The following is a 9974-nucleotide window of genomic DNA, read 5'->3' on the forward strand; positions in this document are numbered from 1 at the left end:
CGGAGAGTGGCCTTAACTTCCTTGTTTAAGGGGGAAGTTACGGCGGAAATCACGCGCCCACTACCCCGTCTGTAACGGTGTGGTACCTGGGGCAGCGAAGGGACGCGGGCCCGAGGCGGATCGGGGCCCACGCGTCAGTTGGGGCGTAGCCCGGCAACCGACATGGGGAAAACTCGTCCGGGAACAGGTGTTGCTGGCCCACGCCCGGGGGCTACTGTCGCACCAGTGGCACCTGGGGTACCACCGTTGCACGACGCGTGGGCCTCGTCACCAAGTTCCCGGGAGGACCTCGTCCCGGGCGGCAACTTCAAGCAGCCCGGCAAGCTACCAGCCTTGGAGGTTTAGCGGGGCTTCAGGGAATATTCTCGCCTGGACGCCTCCCGGGAAGTCACTCGCCGGGAGGAGGGGTTCCCGGGCGCAGTCCCACCTGGGCGCCTCCCGTGAAGTCACTTGCCGGGAGGAGGGGTTCCCGGGCGCAGGCTCCCACCACGAGGGTGGGGCCGGGCGAGCAGAGCAGCGGCACCACGTGGGCGCGCGCCAGGCGCCCAGGGCGCAGTCTCACCAGGTTGAGGAGTGAAGCGCACGGCGCGCTCGATAAGCCGACAGCAGGGGCGTTATCCGTCTTGTCAGACAAACAGTGGCTGTCCAGTCCTATTCTCTTAGGCCCTAGACCCCTAGCAGCGGGGTTGGCGCTCATGCATGCATGCCAGCGCACCGGGGAGGAGCTGGTCAAGCTCCTTGCTCGCCACCTGTAATATATGCACCGTGGCACCTGTGGTATCCCCTTGGCTATAAAAGGAGGACCCCCGCTGACAGTCAAAAGGTTCAGCCCCAGTTCGGTTCGGTTCAGTTCGATCAGCTCACAGTTAGCCTCTAGCATTGGCAAAGAAAAGTAGGGAACACTTAGCCAAAAAAGATCACCCTGGAATCCCTCCCCAGGAACCCTGTAATCGGCTGTTTTCTCAGTAATACAAGCTAAGACAAGCAGGACGTAGGGTGTTACACCTCCGGGTGGACCGAACCTGGGTAAAGCGTACGTGCATGTGTTCCTAGCTTGCATGCATTCTGGGTGCACCTCTTTGCAGGTTACGTACGCCATCGGCCACGCCGACGATCGCCAGAGCGATCCCTGAGGCCCCCGCCAAACCTAAAAGGGGGTGTGCGACGACAATTTGAACCACAGTCATTTTACAGAAAGGCCTTTTATGCCATTTAATTCATAACTAATTTTTTTGAGATCCTTTTTAATTGAAACCAGTGCTCAAAATTTTGTTTTATTGTCCTCTGTCCATTGGGACAGAGAAAAAAAAATTGAATTAAATTAATTGGCTGATGCCAATAAAACCTTGTTTAGGGTTTTAGTCCCTTGTTTTTGTATTTTGTTTTTAAACCTAATGCAATAACTTTAATTGCTAATGCTTTGGACCAGTTGATCACCCGAATAAAATTAACCGATTCATGTCACATGTTGCATTGCATCATAGCATATCTTATTTTGTCGTGATGTGAATTGTGTGTTTATGTATTTCTATGTTTGTTCGTTCGTATAGTTTACTCGGAGAGCGAACCTGGTGATTGTGACGAGAGTTTGAACTCCAACTGCTACCAAGGCAAGTTCAATTTGATCATTATCTTATCATTGTTGTTTTTAAAATACTTATGCATTAGAGTTGCTTGTAGAATGCATGGATAGGATTATTACTCGTACTTATGCTAGTTATGATTTAACCTACTAGCGATAGGGTTACCTTTGCCATGAATCCTCCACCAATAGCCCTCGTGATTAGATATTGCTTAGCCATGCTATGTTAGTATACGTGGGAGGGAATCTCAATCACTGTGAAACTGATTATATGGAGTAATTTTGGAAACTTGGCAAAACAACCCTAATGAACCATCCTGGGTGGACTGCTTTGAGTATTCGAGATCCTGGGTGGACTTGGGTTAGGAGCATCGATGTGTCTACTCGATGTTCTTAGATTAATAGGAGCATCGGTGTTTCTACCCGGTATCCATTAGTTAACATTATTATAACATTCAATTGTAGTAGGGTAAACTATGTTCTGCTTCCACGCAAAAAAGCCTGAACTCCACGTAGCCAATACTGCATATACTTGATAGAATCTGTTATAACCCTTTGGTGAACTTGCCAATACATTCAATGTATTGACCACGTAGTGGCTACAATTAATAATGCAAGTGAATCTAACGAAGAGTGAGGTTCGTCGATGTTCTTTGGGTCATGTGCTTACATCCAACATGCTCTCTCCTTGGGAGTAGCTGTGGCCCATTTGCTCCACCTTTTTCCACTGCCGTTTGTGGAACAATACTTTGTTATTTTGAAACTATATTTGTTATGCTGACCCAAGTGATTATGCAAGTTCGTAAGTACAATTAATTCTGGATGATACGATGTAATAAAGTAATTTTGACCTTTCTATCTTGGTATTACATCTTGAAACTATGTGTGCTAGTGAGTCGATCCAGGGACTAGCACGAATAAGCACAGAGATCGAACCCTATACGGGGGCGGCCGCTTCAAATGGTATCAGAGCAATGTGTTACCTATAGGAACGTGACCCTAGTTTGGATTAGGATAAGACCAAACCTTAGGATTATTTCTTATCCCTATCTGATCTATATATACATATATTTTACTCCTTATCCCTATTCATCTAAATCATTGCATTTATATCTTACATATGCATGACATGTTTGTTGATTTATTTTACATATGCACCAAATACTATGCCTTATACCACAGATGCATGTTTATTTTATTTTACCACAGATGCATGTTTATTTTACTTTACCACATATGCATGTTTATTTTATTATACACAGATGCATGTTTATTTTATTATACCACAGATGCATATTTGTTTTATTTTACCATCCACCACTATAATCATGTTGCCATGTTATTCACATATTATCATGCATTCAATTTTATGTTGCAATTCCACCATTTATATTAATTTTTATCACTTTATTCCCACTCTACTATCTCTTATTTTATTTCACATACATCCGACCATTTGATCATGTCACTGATACTCCCTTACCCTTCCTTCTTGTTTTCTATAAATGGGAAGCCCAACACCTTTTGGCAACGTACCGCCGTTTACCAGAGTCTACTACCCCTCCACGGACGACGACCAGTTGTTCAGTGCCCTTTTGGCGGCACTGTGTGCGTTCCTCGACCTGCCACCTCCCAGGTTCAGAGGTCGAGTCGAGCCCGCCGTGCTAGAAGGATGGCAGCCACGGTGGGAGATTGAGGCGAAGATCCGCGGGCGTGAGATCGCGCCAGCAATGCCGGATATCACCTTCATCAGCCATGCAGTGCGCCTTCGCGCAGGTGTGCCGGGACTATCGGCACGAGTTTCCCAAGGAGTCCCCCTTCCTCCTCTTTGGAATGCGGAACCATGCATGCTCGGCCGTGGCAACAACCAATGACGAGGATGCACCCCGGGGACGACCCACTTCGAGAACATGGAGGCAAACACAGTGGACTTAGAGTCTTGCCTCGAGCACGAGATGACCAGGGCAGACCTAGCTGAGGAGCAAGTTGGTAATCTAATGGGAGAGAAGGCCCAGTGGCGGGAGGACAAGACCATGTTGGAGAACACTGTCCTCAACATGGGAGGCGCCATAGAGCAGCTGCAGTATGAGAGGGACCAGGCTCACTACTACAGCGAGCAGTTCCAGGCGTTCATCACAGCCGCCACTGCCGCAGCACCCGCAGCCGCGCCGGCACCTGTCCAGACCCCACCTCCGCCACAGGATCAGGAGTGGAGTCTCAGGAGGAGGTACCGACTGAGGAGGAGGAGCCCCAGGAGGTTCGCGAGATGGAGACCCCTGCCTCCAACACCCGCTCCAAGAGGAAGGCGAACGGGACCGCACCATCAGCCACACTTCCTTCTTGTTCATGCCTACCAGACTCTGCAGTTATCTTTTCGTTATCAATATTGCGAGTTAGTCATTGACCGTACGAGCTATGTGTATGGCAATGTAGATCGAATGCTTTTTCTCGTACTCTTTATTTATGGGCAGAGCCCCATCGTGAACTAGTTGTGTTTTGTGTTTCCAAAAGTCTTTTATGAATGTTCGATTGTGTGATTGAAATATGTTTGAGTTATTGTTTTTGTGGGGGCCTAGTTATCTTTAGTTCTATTCTATCTGTTTCCTCGTCTATGCTACCCTAAACAGATGCCTCCTAGACGCCAGAACCCCGCCAACAACGCTGAGGCCGGCAATGCCGAGGTAGACGGAAATGCTGCCACCATGCAGCAACTGTTGGCAGCACAGACCCAATTTCTGCAACTGATTACCCAGCAGATGGCCAACAACAACCAACAGAACAACAACGACCAGCAGCACCACCCACCTCAAGTGGATATGTTGACCAGATTCCTGCGATTACGCCCGCCTACCTTTTCCAGCTCCACTGAACCCATCATGGCTGACGACTGGCTTCGTTCAGTCAACAAGAATTTGGTCACCATCAACTGCAATGATGAAGAAAAAGTGAGGTTTGCAGTCATTTGCTTGAAGGACCCGCAGCATCTTGGTGGGAGAATTTTCAGATCACCACCCCCATCGAGAACATCACCTGGGACATGTTCCAGGAAGCCTTCCGCACCGCCCACATCTCTGCGGGGGTGCTCAGCCTGGAGAAGAAGGAGTTTCACAGGCTGCGACAGGGAGGCTGCTCTGTGTCGGAATATATAGAAGTTTTCAACCAGCTGTCCCGCTACGCGCCGGACGATGTGAACACCGATGCCAAGCGCAGGGAGAAGTTCTTGGATGGTCTGAACCACGAGCTGTCGGTTCAACTTGCTGTTGCTTACACCCCCACTTACGAGTCCTTGATTGACAAGGCCATCATCCTGGAGAGCAAGCTCACTCAGATGGAGAACCGCAAGAGGAGACTTCACCAGGGAGGCTCTCAGGCGGGGCCAAATCAGAAGCAGCGCACCACCCAAGAGGGCAGTGGCAGTTTGTGTGTGCATAGGGCCGGGGGCCACAACGACAAGCGCAGTGGAGGGTATGGCCATCAGAATTGCCATGCCGACAACAGCAGCAACAAGCACCAGCACCAGCACCAGCAGCGCCCGAGAATCCACAACGGGAACGGTAACCACAACGGAAGTGGGAACCAGAATGGCAATGGAAAGGGCCACACCAACGGCAATGGCGCCGGACAGAACCGCAACCCTGGCAGGGACATGAGCCAGGTGGAGTGCTTCAAGTGCCACAAGATGGGGCACTACTCCAACGATTGCCCGGAGAGATTTGGAGGGAATGTGGTTAAACCAAACCCATTCCAGAAGGGCAACGTGAACCACATCGACGTGGAAGAGATCACCGAGGAGCAAGGTATAGTCATCGGTACCTTTAGCATTAATTCTTTTTAAGCTTTAGTACTGTTTGATACCAGTGCGTCTCATTCATTCATCTCAAGAGGTTTTGTGCATCAAAATGGATTATCAGTTAGCACACTAGACAACCCCATGAAGGTAAATTCACCAGGGGGAGATTTGATAGCCGCCTATGACTGCCGCGGGCTAAACTTGGAAATAGGAAAACACACCTTCCCCACGGACCTAATAATAATAGGGTCCAAGGGATTAGATGTCATCCTAGGAATGGATTGGCTGGCCAAGTATGAGGGACTCATAGACTGTGTCAGAAGGGCCATCACCCTCACCACCCCAGAGAATAAGAGAATCCGTTTCAAGTTGGCTTTTGAACTTAAGAGACCTAAGGTCAATTCTCTTAAGGGGGTTAGCCTAGACGAGGTTCCAATAGTGAATGAGTATCCGGATGTTTTCCCGGAAGAGTTGCCAGGTATGCCACCAGACGGTGATGTGGAGTTTCTCATCGAATTGATGCCTGGAAATGGACCCATAGCCAAGAGACCTTATAAGATGGCTGTGGATGAATTGAAAGAATTGAAGAAGCAGTTGGCTGAGCAGTTAGCGAAAGGATTCATCCGCCCCAGTTCATCACCATGGGGAGCACCTGTCCTGTTTGTGGAGAAGAAGGACTAGAGCCAGCGGATGTGTATCGATTATCGGTCACTAAATGAGGTGACGATAAAGAATAAATATCCCTTGCCTATCATCAACGATCTTTTCGACCAGTTGGAAGGAGCCTGTGTGTTCTCAAAGATCGATCTACGATCAGGGTATTTTCAGCTGAAGATCCGAGAGATGGATATACCCAAGACGACATTCACCACTAGGTATGGTCTATATGAGTATACCATGATGCCATTCCGTTTGACGAATGCACCAGCATACTTCATGAACATGCTGAACAAGGTGTTACTGGAATACTAGGATAAGTTCGTCGTTGTGTTCATCGACGATATTTTGGTTTACTCTGACAACAAGGAAGAAGATGAGCAGCATATGTGCATTATTTTGGAGAAGCTGAGAGCGCACCAGTTGTACGCCAAATTCAGCAAGTGTGACTTTTGGTTGTTAGTAGTCAGTTTCCTCGGACACATTGTGTCAGGAGCCGGAGTAGCTGTAGACCCGGCTAAGATGACAGCTGTTACAGAATGGGAGTCACCTAAGAACGTTGGAGATATCCGCAGTTTCCTAGGACTTGCGGGATATTATCGGAGATTCATTGAGAACTTCTCCAAGATTGCTAAACCCATGACTGAACTATTAAAGAAAGAGAAGAAGTTCGCCTGGAACGAGAAATGTGAAGAGAGTTTCCAGGAGTTAAAGAAGAGATTGGTGTCCACACCTATTCTTGTATTACCAAACCTGCAAGAAGACTTTCAAGTTTATTGCGACGCTTCACGTCAAGGTTTGGGAGGAGTATTAATGCAGGAAGGAAGAGTTGTAGCCTACGCTTCGCGGCACCTAAAGAGCCACGAAGGCAACTACCCCACGCATGATTTGGAATTAGCATCAGTAGTGCACGCCTTGAAGACTTGGAGACACTACTTGATGGGGAAGCACTGTGAGTTGTTCACAGATCACAAGAGCTTGAAATTTATATTCACCCAGAAGGAGCTGAATCTGAGACAGCGGAGATGGTTGCAACTGATAAAGGACTATGACCTGAGTCTACAATACCATCCCGGCAAGGCTAATGTTGTAGCCGATGCATTGAGCCGCAAGGGCTATGTAAATGGACTGACAGTTGGGGAATTACTGCTAGAGTTGTGCAAACAGTTCAAGGACCTGAGACTAGAAATTGTACCGGAAGGACATTTGACCACTTTGGAAGTACAACCCACTTTGTTGGACAGGATCAGAAAAGCACAAAAGGGCGACTCAGAAATAAATGAGATAAAAGAGAATATTGTTGCCGAGAAAGCAAAGGATTTTCGTGAGGATGACCAGGGTACCGTATGGTTCGGTAAACACATTTGCGTACTGCAGGATCCGGAAATCAGAAAGCTGATTTTGCAAGAAGCCCACGACTCACCATACTCAATCCACCCTGGGAACACAAACATGTTCATGGACCTCAAGGAGACATTTTGGTGGTCCGGATTGAAGCGAGACATCGCAGAATTCGTTGCCTTGTGCGATGTGTGCAGCAGAGTTAAGGCAGAACACCAGAAACCAGCAGGATTGCTAAGACCACTGCCAATACCAGACTAGAACGAGAAGTGGGATAAAGTAGGCATGGAATTTATCACCGGTTTACCAAGCACCAGATCAGGATATGATTCCATTTGGGTAGTTGTCGACCGATTGATCAAAGTTGCCCACTTAATACCCGTGAAGACCACATACACCAGCGCACAGTTAGCAAAACGCTACATATCCAGAATAGTGTGTTTAGACGGAATACCCAAGGAAATAGTTTCAGACAGAGGTACCCAATTTACCTCAAGATTTTGGGAACAGCTACATGAGTCTCTAGGAACGAGACTGGAGTTCAGCATAGCATTTCATCCGCAGACGGATGGACAGACCGAGAGAGTAAATCAGATCCTTGAGGATATGCTGAGAGCCTGCGCTCTAGATTATGGATCCAGTTGGGATGACAACCTGCCGTATGCAGAATTCTCATACAACAACAGCTTCCAAGCCAGCATAGGAATGTCACCTTTTGAAACTTTGTATGGAAGGAAATGCAGGACACCATTATTATGGCATGGTGTAGGAGACCGTAGCCTATTCGGCCCGGATACGATAAAGGATGCCGAGGAAAAGGTTAGGCTCATCCGAGACCGACTCAAGGTAGCTCAGTCATAGCTCAGAAGAGCTACGCGGATGCCAAACGTAGGGAAGTGACCTATGAGGCTGAAGATAGAGCGTATCTCAGAGTTTCACCGATACGTGGAGTCAAGAGGTTTGGAATAAAAGGAAAGCTAGCACCCTGTTTCATTAGACCTTTCAAGATCTTGTCACGCCAAGGAGAGGTGGCCTACAAATTGGACTTACCGGAAGCACTGTCGAATGTCCACAATGTCTTTCATGTGTCGACCCTGAAGAAGTGTCACCCCGAGATGGCCGACACACCACTAAGGGATACAATACCACTAGAAAAAGTCCGGCTGCAGAGTGACCTCACCTATGAGGAGAAACCGATCAGAATCTTGGATACAGCTGAGAGACATACTCGGTCCAAGACTATCAGGTTCTGCAAAGTTCAGTGGGACCATCATACTGAAAAGGAAGCTACTTGGGAACGCGAAGATGATCTTCGAGAAGACCACCCGCACCTCTTTGCTAGTCAAACTGAATCTCGAGGACGAGATTCCTCTTAAGGGGGTTAGGTCTGTAACATCCCAAATTTTAAACCCTTTCATATGCATTGCATCCATGAGCATCAAGCCACAATTGCATAATTGAATTCAAACTTGAAAAGGCTTCAAAAAGATTTTTATTTCATTTCAAACCCTAGGGTTTCACCCATTTGAGCTTTGGATCTTAAAACCAATAGGGTTTAACTATAAATGGGGTTTATTGCATAAATAAGCTATACCATAATTTTTGGATATTTATTTGGAGTTGAAAAACTATTTTATTTAAATAGTTATATAGCCCTAAAGGCATTTATAGGGCAAATGTATTTCTATATATTTTATTTTGAGGGGAAACTAGTCCCCAAAGTTAAATCATGATAAAACAAGATTTTACAAATTTTCTAGAATTTGTTTGGATCAATTTGGAGTTAAAAATCAAAAGATATCAAAGAAATCAGAAAAAGAAAAAGAGAAAAGGCTAAAAGGAAAAAAAAAGGAGAAACGGCGCCCGAGCCAACCCAGCCAGCCCTGCGCCGCGCGCGCGCCCGCCTTGAGACGCTGACAGGCGGGCGTCTTCCCCGGACGGCAAGCGCCGCGCGTCACGCCGTGACTGCTGCGAGCGCCCTCACCGGGATCCGCGTTCCCGTGCCCCCTGAAGCTTTCCAAGCGTGGCCCTATAAAGCCCAGGCTCCCGTCTCTCTTTCCCCTCTGTTCGCCCCCTCTCTCACGCGCCCACGCTGCCGGATTTCGGCGCCGAAGAACGCCGCCGCCGTCCATCGCTTCGGGTCGACACGCCAGTGAGCCACCCCGCCCGAGACCTCAAATTTCTGGACCGCCTCGACCTCATGAACGTTTTGACGCGCGCGGTTTTGCTTTTGGTGCCTTGTAGCAGCCGGAGCCGCGCCACCCGACCTCGCCGGAACCCGCGTCGCGCCGCCGCAGCCTCCCGTTGTTCTAGGCGTCGCCTCGTGTCGCACCCGTGGCACCCGGGGTACCACCGCTGCGCGACGCGTGGGCCCCTCCCCCGGGTTCCCGGGAAGGTCACATCCCGGGGAGCGCAGACGAGCTTCCCGGCAAGCTGCCAGCCCGAAAGGGGCTCGCGGCGCTTCGGGGAATATTCCCGCTTAGGCACCTCCCGGGAAGCTGCTTCCCGGGAGGAGGGTCCCGGGTGCGCTGGGCCCGGGTGCTTCCCGGGCCGACTTGCGGGGACTGGGGGTTCCCGGACGCGTGCCCCCGCCTCGGGTCATGG

This window comes from Brachypodium distachyon, chromosome 4, assembly GCF_000005505.3.
Source record: "Brachypodium distachyon strain Bd21 chromosome 4, Brachypodium_distachyon_v3.0, whole genome shotgun sequence".
NCBI classification, from domain to species: Eukaryota; Viridiplantae; Streptophyta; class Magnoliopsida; order Poales; family Poaceae; genus Brachypodium; species Brachypodium distachyon.